The 21,441-nt window shown below is 41.0% G+C and overlaps 1 long non-coding RNA gene across 1 annotated transcript in view; it reads left to right on the plus strand.

Moving 5' to 3' along the window:
* The window catches only part of LOC133082711 (uncharacterized), a 212,904-nt gene that overhangs the window by 69,704 nt on the left and 121,759 nt on the right, over positions 1-21,441 (plus strand). The window contains exon 2 of the long non-coding RNA XR_009698978.1: positions 4,267-4,388. This is a non-coding gene — a long non-coding RNA (uncharacterized LOC133082711). The remainder of the gene's footprint in view (positions 1-4,266; positions 4,389-21,441) is intronic.

Raw genomic sequence — 21,441 nt, forward strand, 5'->3', positions numbered from 1 at the left:
TCCATGTCTTGGCTATTGTAAATAGTGCTGCTATGAACGCTGGGGTGCATGTATCTTTTTGAATTAGAGTCTTTATCTTTTCGAGATATATGCCCAGGAGTGGGGTAGTTGGATCATATGGTAACCCTATTTTTAGTTTTCTAGGGAACCTCCATACTGTTCTCTATAGTGACTGCACCAATTTGCATTGCCACCAACAGTGTGGGGGGGTTCCCTTTTCTCCACACCCTCTCCAGCATTTGTTATTTGTAGACTTTTTTTTTTTTGGCTGCGCTGCATAGCTTATGGGATCTTAGTTCCCCTACCAGGTGTTGAACCTGAGCCACGGTAGTGAAAGCGCCAAGTCCTAATCATTGGACTGCCAGGGAACTCCCCATTTGTAGACTTTTTTATGATGGCCATTCTGACCGGTATAAGGTGATTTTGACTGGTAGTGATTTTGAGTATTTTTTTCATGTACCTGTTGGCCATCTGTACGTCTTCTCTGGAGAAATGCCTCTGACCCATTTTTTCCAAAGAACACTCTTGTATTTTAATATCAGTGCTTCACCTGCCTTTTTCTCCTTCGCATCTTTTTAAGTATTACTTTTCAAATTTTGGGACACATAAGACTCACCTTTGGGCTTGTTAAAAGGGCAGATTCTCTCATATCATAGGTGCACATATGGAAAAACACGGTACATTAGGTATTGTATAGTATAGGTGCTTAGTGCCTAAATCATGAGTTGAATTGAATGAAAAGTCCAGAGGGATGTGATTTGGGGATTATCAGAAAGGTTTCTCCTGTAAGGCTCTAGAAATGGGCACCTCCTTCAACTTGTCTCCAGCGATCTCATAACTAGGCTGAGTATCAAGGTCAAGGTACTGTGTACTTAAAAGGCAGCCAAAATTTTTGATGACCTTAGCTAAAACTAGTGAGAGAAACCAAACCTCATCCCTCACATTCTGCATTAATAAGAACCACAGTGTCAGGAGTTCTTGACGAATAATGTATATTTCACCTGTTCTTCATTCATTTTTCGTTTCTGCCCAAGCACCTTTACTTCCTTTACTTTTGAGCTGTGATCCGTTCCCACTGATTTTTGGTTTCTGTTCTAATGGGAAGCACCTTGGTCTAATGGGGAGCGGCCAGGCTTCTACCTAGAACACAGCTTTGTCTCGGCAAGTTGTCCGTTTCTTCCTCTCTCCCTCTGGCCCAAGCGAGCCCTGCCTCATCCACCCCTGCCTCTTATCCACACACACAGCCTCTTTCCTGTGTTTGCTACAGAGAAAGACAGTTTTCCAGCTTCTTCCAACCTAATCTTGTTTCTTTGACACATACATATGCACACACACACTTGGCTTTTCTCAATTTCATATGTGAAAATTGACAAGTTTAACAAAACAATGGAGAAGTTAAAAAACTAAGTCTTACAAGCCCTGGTAATAAGGGTCTGTTTTCATTGCCTTCTCTTTACCCCACTGGTGATGAATGGCTTCCCACCATGGAGTTATGGGGATGACTGAACACACAGCATCCACCACTGGAGAGATGAGATGGACAATGGTTTATTAGTCACCCATACTCACAGTCTGGGGCAGGAGGATCCCACGTGCCATGTAGGGCTACATGGGAGTTATACTCAGAAGCAGAGCGAACAACCAGGGGCTGTGAGAGGCAGGCTTCTGGTATCAAGAGGGTGAGGTGTACCCTGGCTTCTGTGGGAGGATGTAATTGGCTTGTTTGAATAGTTCTGAGGGCTGCAGGGAACTGTTCTTGGTCCCTGTGATAAGGAGAGTTGTTTGGCTAGAGGATCTTTGTGGCAGAGTAGGGAGAGGCACTTGCAATTAGGCTATTTGAGACCCTGCTGATTTCACCAGATGTCAAGGCAGCGCATAATATTAATTTTAGGCCTTCACCACAGGGTCTCTAGTTTTTAAAAGAAATCTAAGCAGGGCCAGTCTATCTCTTTCTGGCTCCTGGTTTGTCTCCTCAGTCTTAGTTTGGGAATAGACTCACCCAAGTAATTTTCCGTCTTTTCAGATTTTGTATCACCACTTTCCTCTGTAAGCCTTCGGGGGTGGATTATGTCAAAGGTCCTTTGATTTTGTGCTTGCCCTAAATTTGAATGATTAAGCAATAACGATGAAACTGGATTGACTGTTTATACACTTAACTTTGAAGCTCTCTACCTCCTCTCTTAGGTTGGGTTCCCTAGAAGCAGAGCCTGAAGCAGGAAGTCGGGCGCATTGCGGGGAGGGCTCTTCAGGAAGAACCTGGGAGGGAGGGAGGGAAGCAGGAAAGGAAAGGGGTGGGGGAAGGTGAGCGAGGACGCGCGCGGTCTTGCTTCCTTAAAGAGAGGCTCTGAAATACAAACCACACCTTGGAGTTATCCCTGACTTGAGAGGAGGGGGTCTCTTTTGTACCCACATATCAGTCAGTCTTTGTCTGTGGGCTATGGGGTGGGGTAGCTTCCTGGAGGGCATGGCTACCATCAGTCCGGGGCAGTTCTGCAGAGATGGAGGCAGCTGGGGTAGCCCACATTCTCCCCTGCTAGGGGGTGGGTGCTCTGGCCTTGTAAGTGGAATCTGGTCAAGGTACCAAGTGCATCTACTGCATATACTTCACCTACTCAACAACGCTAAGAGGCAGAAATTATAATCACTGTATTTTTCAGATGAGAAAACTGAGGCATAGAAAAAGCCTGGCTAAAGTGAAGTCAGTATTCCAGCCCAGACAGCCCGGTGCCCATTTTCAGAGCATTGCTGGGGAAACATGCCTAAGAATTCCAGAGTCTCTTCTAGCTCTTCATTTTATGCTTTTAATTTTATTCAATTCATGAATATGCATTGATCACCAGTATTGTACAGAGTTGTCTCACGGGAGAGTTTAGCTGAAGGCCCCAGTTACACTGCATCCTTCTCCACTAGAGGCTTTGATGTTGAAAGACCCTTGGACCCATTTTGTCCAACACTTTAAATTATATAATTAACTTTGCATACTTTGTTAGATTCAACCTCAAACTGTCTGATGAATCTGTCCTTCTTAAATCATTCGTGTGAGTTATCTGCTCATAAAATATGTCTTTTAATGAGGAAATCTGACAATGGCTCTTCATTTAAGTCAGTAATTAAGGATATCATGGATAGGAACATTGTTTCAGCTGCCAGTGTTGTACCATTTTATCCTTAAGCAAATAGCTTGGAAGAGAGAGGCAGATGACTAAAGATATCTCTGAATAAGACTAGACAGTTAGCCTTCCTGGGTTTTTGGTACAAAAGGGAAATGACTGTGAACCAGGTGTTCTCTGTGAAAGAGGGTGATCCTTCTTTTTAGGACTTTACATCTTCGTTTAAAAAAAATGGGACAGGCTTCCATCAGCAGTGATCTCCGGGGAGGTGGGGAAGATTGCTAGGTAGGTTGAGTTTGAGCCATAAATTTTCAGAATTTTTATTTTATTTGTTTTAAAAATAGATAATACATCACATGGTTTAAAATTCAAAAGGGTATTATAGTAAAATATCTCCTTGCCTTATTCTGCTGCTACCCACTTCCCTTTCCCAAAGGCAACTAGTGTTGTCAGTTTCTTGGTTATCTTTTCAGAGATGTTTTATGAATATTCAAGCAGGTACATGTAAATATTTGCTAAGATCTTTGAAAATTCAATGGTGAGTGTACAAATAGGAAAACCCATGTATTAGTTTCCTAAGACTGCCGAAACAAATTACCAGAGACTTAAGAGCAAAGAAATGTATTCTCTCACAGTTCTGGGGGCAAGAAATCTAAAATCAAGGTATCAGCAGGGCCATTCTTTCTCTCAAGGCTCTTGGGAAGAATCTTTCTCTGCCACTGCCTAGCTTCTGGTGGTTTCTGGCAATTCTGGGCATTCTTTGTCTTGTGGGCACATCACTCCAATATCTACCTCTTGTCACGTGGCATTCTCCCTGTGTGTCTCTCTGTCCAAATTTCCCTCTTCTTACAAGGATACCAGCCACTGGATTAGGGCCCACCCTAACCTAGTATGACCTCATTTTAACTTGATTACATCTGCCAAGACCCTATTTCCAAATAAGGTCACATTCACAGGTACTGGGAGTTAGGACTTGAGCATATCTTTTTAGGGGACATAATTCTACCTACTTCAATCCATAATGTTATAATTTCAAAGTTTAAAGCAGGCTTTGTAGAGAAGTAGAGTTCACTTCACCTTTGGGATATGGAATGGAGTTGACAATTCTCTTGTTTGGGGGAAAGCAAATACCCAGATGGATCTTTCTCTTTTGTAGACATGAAGCAAAGACACACAACAATAAATGAAGATTTGTAAACCTCCAGTGACATCAAGAAACCAACCTGTTCCGGATGAAAATGAGAGAAGTTATCTGTGTAGTGAAAAGTGTTTACCTTGGTGAGTTTTTTTCCCAACTTTTTTTTTGACTCCTACCTATAATAAGAAATACATCATGACCCAGACGTACAAATGTTTGAATATACATATATGAATAAATATAACTGAAACAAAGTCTTGCTCCATGGAACAGCATATACATTTGTTATTTGAAATGAATTTTAATCTTTTCTAGTCTGCCTTTTTTCATTAATTTTTTCTCAAGACCACTAATGGGTTGCCACCTGCAGTATGAATAACACTTTTTGGTGATATGTTCTTCCCTAGGAAGGGGTTTATAGATTTCAATGCCTGCATGTTATTGCTTGTTCTTATGGAGGTGTTTGTGCATGGCAGGAATAAAGTGGAGGGTTAATCTTTACCTCCCCAAGGAGGACTGAATGGCTGTGAAAGGGAAATGATGAGCTAATCACCTTGGCTCAACGTAAATTGGGCTGTTGGTGCCGTACACGCATGTTACTCAAACTAGGACAAATGTACTAATGTTGGGCCTTTGTGTTCCAGTGTCTTCTTGGAGTCCTAAGACCAAGATTAGGGAGTGAGGGCTGTCAATCATTTTGGAAAATCCTGAAACTGAAACAGGATTGGGTGATGTGTTTAAGGGAGAAAGAAATGTCTCTGGGACCTCTCCTCCAGGGAGAAGAGACAGCTCAAGGACGTTTCTGTTGATGGAGTGGAAAGGAGGTGGGAAAATGAAGAGTAAAGTTAACTCTTTCGAACAGTGGTGAGGCCAGGGCAGGGCAGAGGTGCTCTTCCGGGACTAGTTGTGAGCTATGTTATAGGTTGTTGTCATGGATGCAGTTGGTGCCCACGCACATCCCTTTTAAGGACCCCTGATGCCATATCCTTCAGCAACTATGGGTTTGCCTATTCATCCCTACCTCTTTATCTAGAGAATTTTTCTCAGCAGAATGGGAGTCTCCTCATCTGGGAGGTTATGCTACCCCATTCCCCAAGTGGCTATGGCCAACAGCGGACTGACAGAGGGTACAGAAGGCTGGCCCCTTTGCCTTCGAGGTGGTACTATCCTCTGGTGCAGTTTGTACTCCAGAATTCCCTGTGGAATCAGGTTGAAGCTGAATTCCCAGTAAGACCCCATGATAACTTCACTCCTTCCCCTGCCTCATCCTGCTTCCCTCATTCCTCTGCTGTCTCCCAGAAGAAATCACGTGCCTAAGAATTCTCATCTCAGGTTCCAGTTCTAAGGAATCCAGCCTAAGATGGTTACTTCTGTGTTGTAACTTCCTCAACTAGTAGTTTTATCATTAATTATTATTTTTTCTTATTACAACAAGCTTCAGCCTTGCATTTGCATTTCGCTTCGGAAATTAGGGAAGCTGATCAGGATCATGCTTTGGGTGAAGCAATACAAAGGAGTGATGCAGGAATGCAAGGGAAGTGACCAGCAGCAGGGTCCTCAGTGGCCCCATGGATGGAGGGAAGGAGTGGTTTCAAAGCAGGAGGGGACTGAGTCAGCCGGAAACAACCAAGGCAACTTCCTGGAAGGAGTAAACTTTCCCTTTTATTTGTGAAGAGGAGTCAAAGAAAGGCTGGACTTCTACTGACAAGTGAGATAGGACTTAAGTGGTTGTAATTTAGGGGCCAGGAGCGAACTGATCTCATCTTGTCTGTATGGGCTCTTGGCATATTCGTTTCCAAGTGCTGCTGAAACAAATGACCACGAACTCAGTGACTTAAAACACCACAAATTTATTATCTTATAGTTCTGGAGGTCAGAAGTCTGCAATGGGTTTTCAGGACTGCATTCCTTCTGAATGTTCTAGCACATAATCTGTTTCCTTGCCTTTTCTGGCTTTTAGAGGCCACCTGCATTCCTTGGCTCATGGCTTCTTCCTCTGTCTTCAAAGCCAGCAGTGTAGCATCTTTGAATCTCTCTCTCTCTGTTCCTCTGCTTGTGCTATGACATCTTCTCGGACTCCTCTTGTGTCCCTTTTATAAGCATCCTTTTGAATACATTGGGCACACCCAGATAATCCAGGATAATGTCCCCACCTCCTTAACTTAATGACATCTACAAAATCTCTTTTGCTACATGAGGTAACAACATTCACAGGTTCTCGATATTAGGTTATGGACATCTTTGGGGAAGGGCATTGTTCAGCCTACCACAGTTAGGGAAACCTGGACACAAAAATTATATTTTCCTTTCAACATTGCTTCATGTTCAATGCCTGGAATCAATTTTTCTGAGCTAATGTCTGCACTTACTCCTCACTCTTTTAGCACAAGGGTTAGTCTGTGTCAGGGCTTGGAGCTGGACCAAGGTGGGCCCCTGCCTCCATTACTGGGGCCATGGGTCTGCGTCACACAGGGTCGGAGAATACAGGGGCTGCATGGTATGGCTGTGCCTATCCATGGACAAGGCTTTTTCCTGGGATGATTGGACAAGGGCCGAACCATGAGTGGCATCTCCACTAGGTCCATCCAACACCGACTCTTTGACTAGATCTTTGGGAACTCACTAAAGCCAAAAAGGAAAGGATGAGATGATTCTTCTCTGGCCACTAAGAGTGTCTGTGTATATCTGGCTCATATTTTATATCCACTAAGGAAGTGAGGGGATTTAGAGAAAGAATCGTCACCAGTCCCACTCCAGCCTCACTCTCGGTCTTTTTCTCTCCCCTAGTTTGTCGTGTATTATACTTCTTCACAATTTTTCCAACATCAGAATCAGGAGCAGAGCTCTAGACATAGTCTGTAGTCCATGCACATGAATCCCAGAACTACTGTTTAGTAAGATGCTAAGATAAAGTGGCATATGCTTCTTTCTCCATTAAATAAAAATTCCTTTATAGACAGCAACTTGTGATTAATGTCAGTCAAGGAAGGAATAGTGTCAGTGGGTGCTGTCATTTGATGTCAGTAATTTTTCCTTTGTAATCCTCAAAATGCCATGAAAGGTCATTGAGACTGAAGTTGGCTACCATTATTTTGCCCAATAAAATGCATTGGACTGAAAATTTTCCTGTTTTCTGTCTTCGCATTGCTGTCCTGATATGAAAGAAATAACTTGACCCCTCAGCAAGGGATGCATGATGTCTTCCGCCCCTCAGACCTTGAGTTCATGCTTTTGAGTCTTCCCTTTCATTAATCTCCCAGGTCTTCTCTCCCTCTGCCTCTATCCTGTTCAGATTTTTCATCCACCATATTATGTAAATATGTTCTTCATTCTAGTGCTTCTTACCTGAACAGGAGCCTGGTCAACATGTGGATGGTTTGGTAAGAGCTAAAGCTGGAAAGCTAGGCTACTCTCCTTTTAAGATACTTGCAGTATCTGATTTTGAGTTGCTTGCCATCTAATTTCTAAAACCCACCAGCCATTTTCCCAGAATATTGGTTTGAGCCACATGATATTTATGACAATTCATTATTCCTAATATAATGCAGAAAAAGAGATCTTGATTAAAGGTCAAAATCACGCACACTTCCTAGTTATTTTTCACAATCCAAGATGTGGAACCATGAACTTGATGAATTCTGGGTATCATTGACATGCTTCAGAAAACCAAGTGGCTGCTTCATGGATATTTCTTCAGTCTTTAATATTTCTTGCTAGCCGACTGTGACAGTTTTGTACAAGGCAAGGATATCCTTTCTTAATATGTTTCCTTCAATCCCCAAGAATATAAATGGTTGTTGATTAGTGCTATGAAGCATACAGGATTCCATACCACTCTAACATGTTTCTGAGATTTGAGCTATTTATTTTGCCAGCTCAATGTTTTCCCAATGCCAAGAAGAAATCTAACAAGACTGGAAACCCTGTGATATTCTTCACATGGGTATCGCTGTGGAAAGGACAGAATAGAACCCAACCTGTGGGGCTTACCTGGTGGTGCAGTGGTTAAGAATCCACCTGCCAGTGCAGGGGACACGGATTCGAGCCCTGGTCCGGGAAGATCCCACGTGCCGTGGAGCAACTAAGCCCGTGCGCCACAACTACTGAGCCTGCACGCCACAACTTCTGAAGCCCCGCACGCCTAGAGCCCGTGCTCCACGATGAGAGAAGCCACCGCAAGGAGAAGCCCATGCACCGCAACGAAGAGTAGCCCCCACTCACCGCAACTAGAGAAAGCCCGCGCGCAGCAACGAAGACCCAATGCAGCCAAAAACAAATTTCAAAAAAAAAAAAGAAAAAATTCCTTTAAAAAAAAAAACCCAACCTGCAACCAACTTGTCTTAAGTAATAATAATAATAACAACGATAGTAAAGAAATAAAAGACTTTTGTTTAGTTCAACAAAAAGCAATAATGTGCTGTTAGGGGAAATAAACGAAATCATCTCAGAACTTGCCTAAAGTATATGGCAGGCATTTTAAAAATAGTAGGCAGAGGGTTTTACAGGTACCTGTGAATTGATTGAACTTTTATCTAGGGCAGTAATAAGTATGAGACAAATAGAAAATCCTTTCACCATTGAGAGCCATTGACCTAAGGGAAACATTTTTATTGACAACCCACAAATAAAAATGCAATGTTATAAGTTTCTTTAAAAAAAAAAACAACCAGATAAGTGTATTATTCAAAAGCTTTTTAAAAATTTTAAACATTTTATTATGAAAATTTCAATCATACATATACTTAGTAAGAACAGTATAATAAATTCCCATATTCCATCACCCAGTGTCAATAATTATCATTTTAACAATCTTTCAACTTTTTTCAAAAATAAGAACTACTTGAGTCATATCCTACAGATATCCTATTCAGTTTCTTGCCTAGTCATTTCTATTCCTTATGGACTTCAAGACATCTCATGTTAATTTCAATAGATTTTCTTATCTCTTACTTCCCTGAGAAGATAGGCTATTCAGTTTGAGATCTGCCATTTTCCCTTCTCTGCACTTCAAAATGTCTCAGAATTCTGTTCTATTTCCCCCATCCTCTCCTCCTATTTCCTCAGAGAAATAGCATTTCTCCATGTGAAGTTAAACCTCCATCTGAGTATTTAGTCACAACTGTCTCCTCCAGAATCTTGTCCTGTTAATTTTCTCTCCCCCATTTTCTATCTTTAGTCTTCCTCTTGGCTCCATTATCTCTGCCAGTAAACATGCTCATATCTTCTCCAAACTCAAAAGGCAGAACTACTGGGAACATCTTTTGAACTGTCTTTCTCCCCAAACTGACTCTGACTCAAGCCTTCCCTTTTGTGGTTATTCTTTTTCCACCTAGACTTGAAATCTGGGAAAATCCTTGATTTCTTCCTCTTGTTCTTCCTCCAGCCAGCCTTCAAGAATCTGTATTTTTTCATCGACTTTGCATCTGCCCCAGAGTAAGAGGCTGTATTTTCTGAAGATGGTCACAAAAATGTCTCCCATCCCACATGCTCTTCTTCAGTGTGACCTTGACACTCCTGCTATTGGGTGGTAGGGTCTATGTCCCTTCCCCTTGATCTGGGTGAAACTTTGTGACTGCCTTGACCATTAAAATATGGCAAAAGTGACACTATGTGACTTCTGGGATAGGTCATAAACATGCCATGCACGTCCCTCTTGCTCTGTTAGAGCCCAGCCATCATGCTGTTAGGAAGCTCTAACTAGCTCACATGGAGAGACCACACGGAGAAGCCATATATAAGTGTTTCAGCCAATAGCCAGCCTCAACCACCAGACAGGTGAATGAGGAAGCCTTCAAGGTGACTGTGGCCACCAGCCATTGTCAAAACTTCCCAGCCGAGGTCCCAGACATTGTAGAGCAGAGACAAGCCATCCCTATAATGCAGTGTTCAAATTCCTGACCTACAGAATCTGTGAACATAATAAATTTATGCAAGTTTTTGGTTGATTTGTCACGCAGGCATAGCCCTGGAATACCCAGCCTCCCCTTCCTCACTGTGCTCGCTCTAATTCACAGACACATCCTCTTGGCCTGACTTGTGGACTAGGCTTTTCTGTCACATTTTTAATTTGCTTCCAAACACTGGGGAATAGGCAGGGCATATACAACAACCATTTTGCAAGTAAGGAACTGAGATTTAAGTAAAGGGAGGTTAAAATGACTCTCAAAGTAACTTGTAGAACGGGAACTAGAACTATGAAAGGGGACTTACTCTAGATTGTAGAGTTTCTCAAGCACATTTTCCCACAGAATCCTTTCTGAAAACATCTGTCAGCATTTGAAGGACACTGGTTTCCCAAGGAACATAGTTTGGGAAATACCCTTCTAGTCCAATTTCCTCTTTTTGTAGATCAGGCTTGGGAGATTTCTTTTCCAAGAGATAAAGAAAAGATACAAAAGGGACAGGAACTGGAGTGCAAAGTTGTTCTGCCAAGTCTTTATAGCTTGCTGTGTGTGGTGAGGTTTTTTTGGTGTGCTTGTGCCTTTATAGTATTTCTATCAGCCTGGCTCTAGGTGTCCCAGGTGAGAGAGGAAAAGATATATTTGGATGTGTCAATGCCTTTTAGTCAAAGACCACTGTAAGCACACTTGATTAAATAAATTGGGTTTATTACTCATTGCAGGGAATCATGGGGTCCCTCAGTAAGAGGGTGTTAGAACATATTATAAGATTTGGGCTCCAGTGGGGTGAGTGAGGGGAGAATCTAAGGAAGCAGGAGTTTGGCCTAGATGGGTTGCTGTCAGAAAGTGAGGATAGTGCTATGATTGGGTATTCTGTGGGTGTCACAGTGACCTTGTTTTTGTTTGTGCTTAAGATTATGAAGTGGTCTTGTTTCATTTCATTTTATCATGATCTCAGAGTAACCTTGTCTGAGGCTGATATTCTGTGATTTCATCTTCTACAGGAGAACAAAAATGTCCTGGCTGTGAATGTCAAACGAGCTTGTAAAAATATTGAGGTCTAGTTGTGAACATCAGATTAGTTTTGGATATCAGAGGTTGCTTTTTTCTTTTTCACAGGTCATTATTCTTAATCATTTTAGGTATTAAAGAGCAAAGCAGATCTCTTTGTCTGGGGCCAAGACTCATCCAAGGGAACCTGACCTTGTTTGGGATGGGGTCTTTACTGCTAGGTCATAGGAGACAATTAAAGCAAAGAAACCTCACAAGCAGATGGCCAAGAGACTCAGTGAGTGGTATCAGATTCTTTTTTTTTTTTTTTTGATATTTTTTATATTCTTTTTTTTTTTTTAAACATCTTTATTGAAGTATAATTGCTTTACAATGGTGTGTTAGCTTCTGCTTTATAACAAAGTGAATCAGTTATACATATACATATGTTCCCATATCTCTTCCCTCTTGCATCTCCCTCCCTCCCACCCTCCCTATCCCACCCCTCTAGGTGGTCACAAAGCACCGAGCTGATCTCCGTGTGCTATGCGGCTGCTTCCCACTAGCTATCTATTTAACATTTGGTAGTGTATATATGTCCATGACACTCTCTCACCCTGTCACATCTCACCCCTCCCCCTCCCCATATCCTCAAGTCCATTCTCTAGTAGGTCTGTGTCTTTATTCCCATCTTGCCACTAGGTTCTTCATGACCTTTTTTTTTTTTTTTTTTTCCCTTAGATTCCATATATATGTGTTAGCATACTGTATTTCTTTTTCTCTTTCTGACTTACTTCACTCTGTATGACAGACTCTAACTCCATCCACCTCATTACAAATACCTCCATTTCATTTCTTTTTATGGCTGAGTAATATTCCATTGTATATATGTGCCATATCTTCTTTATCCATTCATCCGATGATGGACACCTAGGTTGCTTCCATGTCCTGGCTATTGTAAACAGAGCTGCAATGAATATTTTGGTACATGACTCTTTCTGAATTATGGTTTTCTCAGGGTATATGCCCAGTAGTGGGATTGCTGGGTCATATGGTAGTTCTATTTTTAGTTTTTTAAGGAACCTCCATACTGTTCTCCATAGTGGCTGTATCAATTTACATTGCCACCAACAGTGCAAGAGGGTTCCCTTTTCTCCACACCCTCTCCAGCATTTATTGTTTCTAGATTTTTTGATGATGGCCATTCTGACCGGTGTGAGATGATACCTCATTGTAGTTTTGATTTGCATTTCTCTAATGATTAATGATGTTGAGCATTCTTTCATGTGTCTGTTGGCAATCTGTATATCTTCTTTGGAGAAATGTCTATTTAGGTCTTCTGCCCATTTTTGGATTGGGTTGTTCGTTTTTTTGTTATTGAGCTGCATGAGCTGCTTGTAAATCTTGGAGATTAATCCTTTGTCAGTTGCTTCATTTGCAAATATTTTCTCCCATTCTGAGGGTTGTCTTTTGGTCTTGTTTATGGTTTCCTTTGCTGTGCAAAAGCTTTTAAGTTTCATTAGGTCCCATTTGTTTATTTGTGTTTTTATTTCCATTTCTCTAGGAGCTGGGTCAAAAAGGATCTTGCTGTGATTTATGTCATAGAGTGTTCTGCCTATGTTTTCCTCTAAGAGTTTGATAGTGTCTGGCCTTACACTTAGGTCTTTAATCCATTTTGAGTTTATTTTTGTGTATGGTGTCAGGGAGTGTTCTAATTTCATACTTTTACATGTACCTGTCCAATTTTCCCAGCACCACTTATTGAAGAGGCTGTCTTTTCTCCACTGTATATGCTTGCCTCCTTTATCAAAGATAAGGTGACCATATGTGCGTGGGCTTATCTCTGGGCTTTCTATCCTGTTCCATTGATCTATATTTCTGTTTTGGTGCCAGTACCAAACTGTCTTGACTACTGTAGCTTTGTAATATAGTCTGAAGTCAGGGAGCCTGATTCCTCCAGCTCCATTTTTTGTTCTCAAGATTGCTTTGGCTATTCGTGGTCTTTTGTGTTTCCATACAAATTGTGAAATTTTTTGTTCTAGTTCTGTGAAAAATGCCAGTGGTAGTTTGATAGGGATTGCATTGAATCTGTAGATTGCTTTGGGTAGCAGAGTCATTTTCACAATGTTGATTCTTCCAATCCAAGAACATGGTATATCTCTCCATCTGTTTGTATCATCTTTAATTTCTTTCATCAGTGTCCTATAATTTTCTGCATACAGGTCTTTTGTCTCCTTAGGTAGGTTTATTCCTAGATATTTTATTCTTTTTGTTGCAATGGTAAACGGGAGTGTTTTCTTAATTTCACTTTCAGATTTTTCATCATTAGTATACAGGAATGCAAGAGATTTCTGTGCATTAATTTTGTATCCTGCTACTTTACCAAATTCATTGATTAGCTCTAGTAGTTTTCTGGTAGCATCTTTTGGATTCTCTATGTATAGTATCATGTCATCTGCAAACAGTGACAGCTTTACTTCTTCTTTTCCGATTTGGATTCCTTTTATTTCTTTTTCTTCTCTGATTGCTGTGGCTAACACTTCCAAAACTATGTTGAATAATAGTGGTGAGAGTGGGCAACCTTGTCTTGTTCCTGATCTTAGTGGAAATGGTTTCAGTTTTTCACCATTGAGGACAATATTGGCTGTGGGTTTGTCATATATGGCCTTTATTATGTTGAGGAAAGTTCCCTCTATGCCTACTTTCTGCAGGGCTTTTATCATAAATGGGTGTTGAATTTTGTCGAAAGCTTTCTCTGCATCTATTGAGATGATCATATGGTTTTTCTCCTTCAATTTGTTAATATGATGTATCACGTTGATTGATTTGCGTATATTGAAGAATCCTTGCATTCCTGGAATAAACCCCACTTGATCATGGTGTATAATCCTTTTAATGTGCTGTTGGATTCTGTTTGCTAGTATTTTGTTGAGGATTTTTGCATCTATGTTCATCAGTGATATTGGCCTGTAGTTTTCTTTCTTTGTGACATCTTTGTCTGGTTTTGGTATCAGGGTGATGGTGGCCTCGTAGAATGAGTTGGGGAGTGTTCCTCCCTCTGCAATATTTTGGAAGAGTTTGAGAAGGATAGGTGTTAGCGCTTCTCTAAATGTTTGATAGAATTCGCCTGTGAAGCCATCTGGTCCTGGGCTTTTGTGTGTTGGAAGATTTTTAATCACAGTTTCAATTTCAGTGCTTGTGATTGGTCTGTTCATATTTTCTATTTCTTCCTGGTTCAGTCTTGGCACGTTGTGCATTTCTAAGAATCTGTCCATTTCTTCCAGGTTGTCCATTTTATTGGCATAGAGTTGCTTGTAGTAATCTCTCATGATCGTTTGTATTTCTGCAGTGTCAGTGGTTACTTCTCCTTTTTCATTTCTAATTCTATTAATTTGAGTCTTCTCCCTTTTTCTCTTGATGAGTCTGGCTAATGGTTTATCAATTTTGTTTATCTTCTCAAAGAACCAGCTTTTCGTTTCATTGATTTTTGCTATTGTTTCCTTCATTTCTTTTTCATTTATTTCTGATCTGATCTTTATGATTTCTTTCCTTCTGCTAGCTTTGGGGTTTTTTTGTTCTTCTTTCTCTAATTGCTTTAGGTGCAAGGTTAGGTTGTTTATTCGAGATGTTTCCTGTTTCTTGATGTAGGCTTGTATTGCTATAAACTTCCCTCTTAGAACTGCTTTTGCTGCATCCCATAGGTTTTGGATCGTCGTGTCTCCATTGTCATTTGTTTCTAGGTATTTTTTGATTTCCCCTTTGATTTCTTCAGTGATCACTTCGTTATTAAGTAGTGTATTGTGTAGCCTCCATGTGTTTGTATTTTTTACAGATCTTTTCCTGTAATTGATATCTAGTCTCATAGCGTTGTGGTCAGAAAAGATACTTGATACGATTTCAATTTTTTTAAATTTACCAAGGCTTGATTTGTGACCCAAGATATGATCTATCCTGGAGAATGTTCCATGAGCACTTGAGAAAAATGTGTATTCTGTTGTTTTTGGGTGGAATGTCCTATAAATATCAATTAAGTCCATCTTGTTTAATGTATCATTTAAAGCTTGTGTTTCCTTATTTATTTTCATTTTGGATGATCTGTCCATTGGTGAAAGTGGGGTGTTAAAGTCCCCTACTATGATTGTGTTACTGTCGATTTCCCCTTTTATGGCTGTTAGTATTTGCCTTATGTATTGAGGTGCTCCTATGTTGGGTGCATAAATATTTACAATTGTTATACCTTCCTCTTGGATCGATCCCTTGATCATTATGTAGTGTCCTTCTTTGTCTCTTGTAATAGTGTTTATTTTAAAGTCTATTTTGTCTGATATGAGAATTGCTACTCCAGCTTTCTTTTGATTTCTATTTGCATGGAATATCTTTTTCCGTCCCCTCACTTTCAGTCTGTATGTGTCTCTAGGTCTGAAGTGGGTCTCTTGTAGACAGCATATATATGGGTCTTGTTTTTGTATCCATTCAGCCAGTTTGTGTCTTTTGGTGGGAGCATTTAATCCATTTACATTTAAGGTAATTATCGATATGTATGTTCCTATTCCCATTTTCTTAAATGTTTTGGGTTTGTTATTGTAGGTGTTTTCCTTCTCTTGTGTTTCTTGCCTAGAGAAGTTCCTTTAGCATTTGTTGTAAAGCTGATTTGGTGGTGCTGAACTCTCTCAGCTTTTGCTTGTCTGTAAAGGTTTTAATTTCTCCATCAAATCTGAATGAGATCCTTGCTGGGTAGAGTAATCTTGGTTGTAGGTTTTTCTCCTTCATCACTTTAAGTATATCCTGCCACTCCCTTCTGGCTTGCAGAGTTTCTGCTGAAAGATCAGCTGTTAACCTTATGGGGATGCCCTTGTGTGTTATTTGTTGTTTTTCCCTTGCTGCTTTTAATATGTTTTCTTTATATTTAATTTTTGATAGTTTGATTAATATGTGTCTTGGTGTGTTTCTCCTTGGATTTATCCTGTATGGGACTCTCTGTGCTTCCAGGACTTGATTAACTATTTCCTTTCCCATATTAGGGAAGTTTTCAACTATAATCTCTTCAAATATTTTCTCAGTCCCTTTCTTTTTCTCTTCTTCTTCTGGGACCCCTATAATTCGAATGTTGGTGCGTTTAATGTTGTCCCAGAGGTCTCTGAGACTGTCCTCGGTTCTTTTCATTCTTTTTTCTTTATTCTGCTCTGCAGTAGTTATTTCCACCATTTTATCTTCCAGGTCACTTATCCGTTCTTCTGCCTCAGTTATTCTGCTATTGATCCCATCTAGAGTATTTTAAATTTCATTTATTGTGCTTTTCATCGTTGCTTGGTTCCTCTTTAGTTCTTCTACGTCCTTGTTAAATGTTTCTTGCATTTTGTCTATTCTATTTCCAAGATTTTGGATCATCCTTACTATCATTATTCTGAATTCTTTTTCAGGTAGACTACCTATTTCCTCTTCATTTGTTAGGTCTGGTGTGTTTTGACCCTGCTCCTTCATCTGCTGTGTGTTTTTCTGTCTTCTCATTTTGCTTATCTTACTGTGTTTGGGGTCTCCTTTTCACAGGCTGCAGGTTCGTAGTTCCCGTTGTTTTTGGTATCTGTCCCCAGTGGCTAAGGTTGGTTCAGTGGGTTGTGTAGGTTTCCTGGTGGAGGGAACTAGTGCCTGTGTTCTGGTGGATGAGGCTGGATCTTGTCTTTCTGGTGGGCACGTCCACGTCGGGTGGTGTGTTTTGGGGTGTCTGTGGCCTTATTATGATTTTAGGCAGCCTCTCTGTTAATGGATGGGGCTGTGTTCCTGTCTTGCTAGTTGTTTGGCATAGGGTGTCCAGCACTGTAGCTTGCTGGTCGTTGAGTGAAGCTGGGTCTTGATGTTGAGATGGAGATCTCTGAGAGATTTTCGCCGTTTGGTATTACGTGGAGCTGGGAGGTCTCTTGTGGACCAGTGTCCTGAAGTTGGCTCTCCCACCTCAGAGGCACAGCCCTGATGCCTGGCTGGAGCACCAAGAGCCTTTCATCCACACGGCTCAGAATAAAAGGGAGAAAAAATGGAAAGAAAGAAAGAAAGAGGATAAAATAAAATAAAATAAAGCAATTATAATAAAAAATAAGAAAAAAAAATTATTAAGAATAAATTTATTAAGAAAAAAATTTTTTAATTTTTAAAAATAGATTTATTAATTTTTTATAATAAAAAATAAGAAAAAAATTAAGAAAAAATTTATGAAGAAAAAATTTTTTTTAATTTTTTAAAATAAAAAATATGAAAAAACTTATTAAAAAATTTTTTTTAATTTTTTAAAAATAGAAAATAAGGAAAAAATTATTAAGAAAACATTTATTAGGGAAAAAAAAATTTTTTTAAGTAAAAAAAAAAAAAAAAAACGGACGGACCTAACCCTAGGACTAATGGTGAGAGCAAAGCTATACAGACAAAATCTCACCCAGAAGCATACACATATACACTCACAAAAAAAGGAAAAGGGGAAAAGTTAATATATCCTGCTCCCAAAGTCCACCTCCTAAATTTGGGATGATTCGTTGTCTATTCAGGTATTCAACAGATGCAGGCACATCAAGTTGTTTGTGGAGCTTTAATCCGCTGCTTCTGAGGCTGCTGGGAGAGATTTCCCTTTCTCTTCTTTGTTCGTACAGCTCCCGGGGTTCAGCTTTGGATTTGGACCCGCCTCTGCATGTAGGTCGCCTGAGGGCGTCTGTTCCCCACCCAGACAGAACGGGGTTAAAGGAGCAGCTGATTCGGGGGCTCTGGCTCAGTCAGGCTGGGGGGAGGGAGCGGTACGGAGGAGGCGGGGCGAGCCTGTGGCAGCAGAAGCTGGCGTGACGTTGCAGCAGCCTGAGGCGTGCCGTGCGCTCTCCCGGGGAAGTTGTCCCCGGATTACGGGAGCCTGGCCGTGGCGGGCTGCACTGGCTCCCGGGAGGGGCAGTGTGGAGAGTGACCTGTGTTCGCACACAGGCTTTTTGGTGGCTGCAGCAGCAGCCTTAGCGTCTCATGCCCGTCTCTGGGGTCCACGCTGATAGCCGCGGCTTGCGCCCGTCTCTGGAGTTCGTTTAAGCGGTGCTCTGAATCCCCTCTCCTTGCACGCCGCGAAACAAAGAGGCAAGAAAAAGTCTCTTGCCTCTTCGGCAGCTGCAGACTTTTTCTCAGGCTCCCTCCCGGCTAGCTGTGGTGCGCTAGCCCCTTCAGGCTGTGTTCACGCAGCCAACCCCAGTCCTCTCCCTGGGATCCGACCGAAGCCCGAGCCTCAGCTCCCAGCCCCCGCCCGCCCCGGCGGCTGAGCAGACAAGCCTCTCGGGCTGGTGAGTGCTGGTCGGCACCGCTCCTCTGTGCGGGAATCTCTCCGCTTTGCCCTCCGCACCACTGTGGCTGCGCTCTCCTCCGTGGCTCTGAAGCTTCCCCCCTCTGCTACCCGCAGTCTCTGCCCACGAAGGGGCTTCCTAGTGTGTGGAAACCTTTCCTCCTTCACAGCTCCCTCCCACTGGTGCAGGTCCCGTCCCTATTCTTTTGTCTCTGTTATTTCTTTTTTCTTTTGCCCTACCCAAGTACGTGGGGATTTTCTTGCCTTTTGGGAGGTCTGACGTCTTCTGCCAGCGTTCAGTGGGTGTTCTGTAGGAGCAGTTCCACGTGTAGATGTATTTCTCATGTATCTGTGGGAAGGAAGGTGATCTCCGCGTCTTACTCTTCCGCCATCTTGCCCCTCCCTCCATCAGATTCTTATTGCATATAATCTTCAATAGAATAAAAGGGATTGTTTAAAAAAAAAACCCAACAACCCTTATAACCAATGTCTGTTAGAATTTCGAACCTTTCAATCACTGCTTTATTAGAAGGAACATCCTCCTGATTTGAGCCAAGAACACTCAAGAGGCACACTCACTGAGTTGCATGAGAATGGAGAGATAACATTTGTGAACTCAAAACCCGGCTCATAAAGCAACACTTGCCCATTTCACTGGTTAGCGTTAGATTTAGGACTAGAACTCAGGCCCCTGACCCCCGATTCAGTGCTATTAAATTCCCAGTGCCTCGCCCATGTACGTAAGAGTTGACACTATTCACAACGATATCTAGAGCCAATTGTTTTTGTCCCTTTATGGTCCTTAATAGGTATGTTTTCCATGGAAACAGTTAATAACATTTTAAATAGTTACTTCAGAACTCATAAGATCTGATCATCATTTCTGTATTTGATGATACACCCCAGTGTTTTTGAGGGATAATGACTGCGCAAGAAAAGTGAGCATTTTCTCTTTACAGCAGTGTAGCTCATAATTAATTGATCATCATCTCCTATTAGTGAGATATCTTTGATCCTGCTAATTGAAAACAAGACTATTTTCCTAAGCACAGAATAAAAGCAATATTAAACTGTTTAGTCTCTGTCTGCTTAAGGGCCAAACATTAGTTAAGTGCGTTTATAGGAACAATTAATCAAAAAGTTTAAACAACTGATTTTTTTTTTTTTAATGATTTGCTGGCCACACTGGCTGAGGAGCTCTCTTACTTAACAGAATAGCTTTCCCAATATCAGACAAGTAATTTTAGTGAGGTTGAGGGAGCAGAAAAGGAAGGGGACCAGAAGATAGAATGAACATATCATCATCATCATCACCATCATCATCATCATCATCATCATCATCATCATCATCATAACGTAAGCATGATGCTTGCACATAGTTATTACTACTTAGAAGTCCTGTGAAGTGTAATTTTTATTCACACTTTATAGATAAGGACATCAGGGCTACAAGATGTTACAGAATTCATCCAGTGTAAATGGTATAACCAAGATGTAAGTGCACATTTTTAGACTCTAAATCCTATTCTGGGTCCAGCACTCTTTTTGCTATATCATTTGGCCTCATAATCTGATTAATGTCAAAAGAAAATATGAGCAATGCTAGAATATAAACAGGTGAGGAGGCAAATGCCCAGAATCAGTATAACTTGCCATCACAGCTCTGGATAGGATTGTTACACTTTTGTTGGAAAGACAATGTAGCTTGTAGAGTTGAGAGATTGGTAAAATGTTCTTTGAGTTGAGTGACTGGATATTGTGAACCAGTACTTAATGAATAGTTATTATTTTGAACTCTACAAATTTCCTGTAGGAGTGCGTACAACTATGGGGTACTTAAGTAGTTTTAGAAACAAAGAATCCATGTGTTTCTCAAATTATTTCTTTTCCTCCTGCAATTCTACATTTCTTTATCCTGCTTAGCAGCAGCAAAAGGTATTATACAAGAGCACAACTTGTTATGATGTCATAGAGACGTGACCTACTGTGTAAAGGATGCTTCTGGGCTTTGTATTTTTATAAATTTATAGTCTAGACATCAACTTAGAGCCAACAGAATGAACATGCCTAAATTAAGGGTCAGCAAACTTTTTCTGTAAAGAGCCAGATAGTAAATATTTTAGGCTTTGTGAGTCACATGGTCTTTTTTGCAGCTTCTCAGCTCAGCTGTTGTGGAGATCAAGCAGTCATAAGCCATGCAGAAACAAACAGGCATGGCTGTGTTCCACTAAAACTTTATTAATGAAATTCAAATTCCATTTAGTTTTCACACTTCATGAAGTATTATTGTTCTTTTGATTTTCTTTTCAACCGTTAAAAAATTGTAAAAACCTACTCTTCACTCAAAGTTCGTACAAAAACATATAGCTGGCTGGACTTGGCTCGTGGGCCACAGTTTGTAGACTCCTGGCCTCATTAGCACAGTAGGGACTTTAAGGGATTTGTACTGGATGAAAAAGATGTGGGATTGATTGGGAGGAGGACGTTAAGACAAGAACATATGTGACTTCAGGCTTAGAGGGGACAGGGGCGACAGCTCTTCTTCAGAGTGGGCCAGCACCTCTTCCCCGCCTCCGTCGTGAGCGATGCCTGTTGCCTTGTAGAATTGTTGTTCTGAACAGATTCACCCAAAATGACTCACCGGCCTGAACAAAGCTGGGGGAGATTTTCTGCCTTTTATTCAAAAGGAGTTTGGCCCACCTGCGCCTCTTAAATTAAGATTTCCAGAGCTCAGGTCTTTAAGCCTCTTAACATGGTTTACTTCTTACACCTTTTATCAGCATAGAAGAAGAGCTGCTTTTCTCATCTTTTCTTGTAAAACCCTATTCCAAATGTACAAGGTACTTTATTCACATGATGCTTCATGGCTGTTTCCGGGCCTCTGATCACAGAAGCACAGAAAGTTATAGAAAATTTAAATGGCACCCTGTTAAGTGTTGTGGGCAGCATTTGACAGGACATAGATAATCTGGAGTTTCAGAGATCTGATTTGAATTTCTTGTCTGC

The sequence above is a fragment of the Eubalaena glacialis genome, chromosome X, assembly GCF_028564815.1.
Source record: "Eubalaena glacialis isolate mEubGla1 chromosome X, mEubGla1.1.hap2.+ XY, whole genome shotgun sequence".
Taxonomy (NCBI): domain Eukaryota; kingdom Metazoa; phylum Chordata; class Mammalia; order Artiodactyla; family Balaenidae; genus Eubalaena; species Eubalaena glacialis.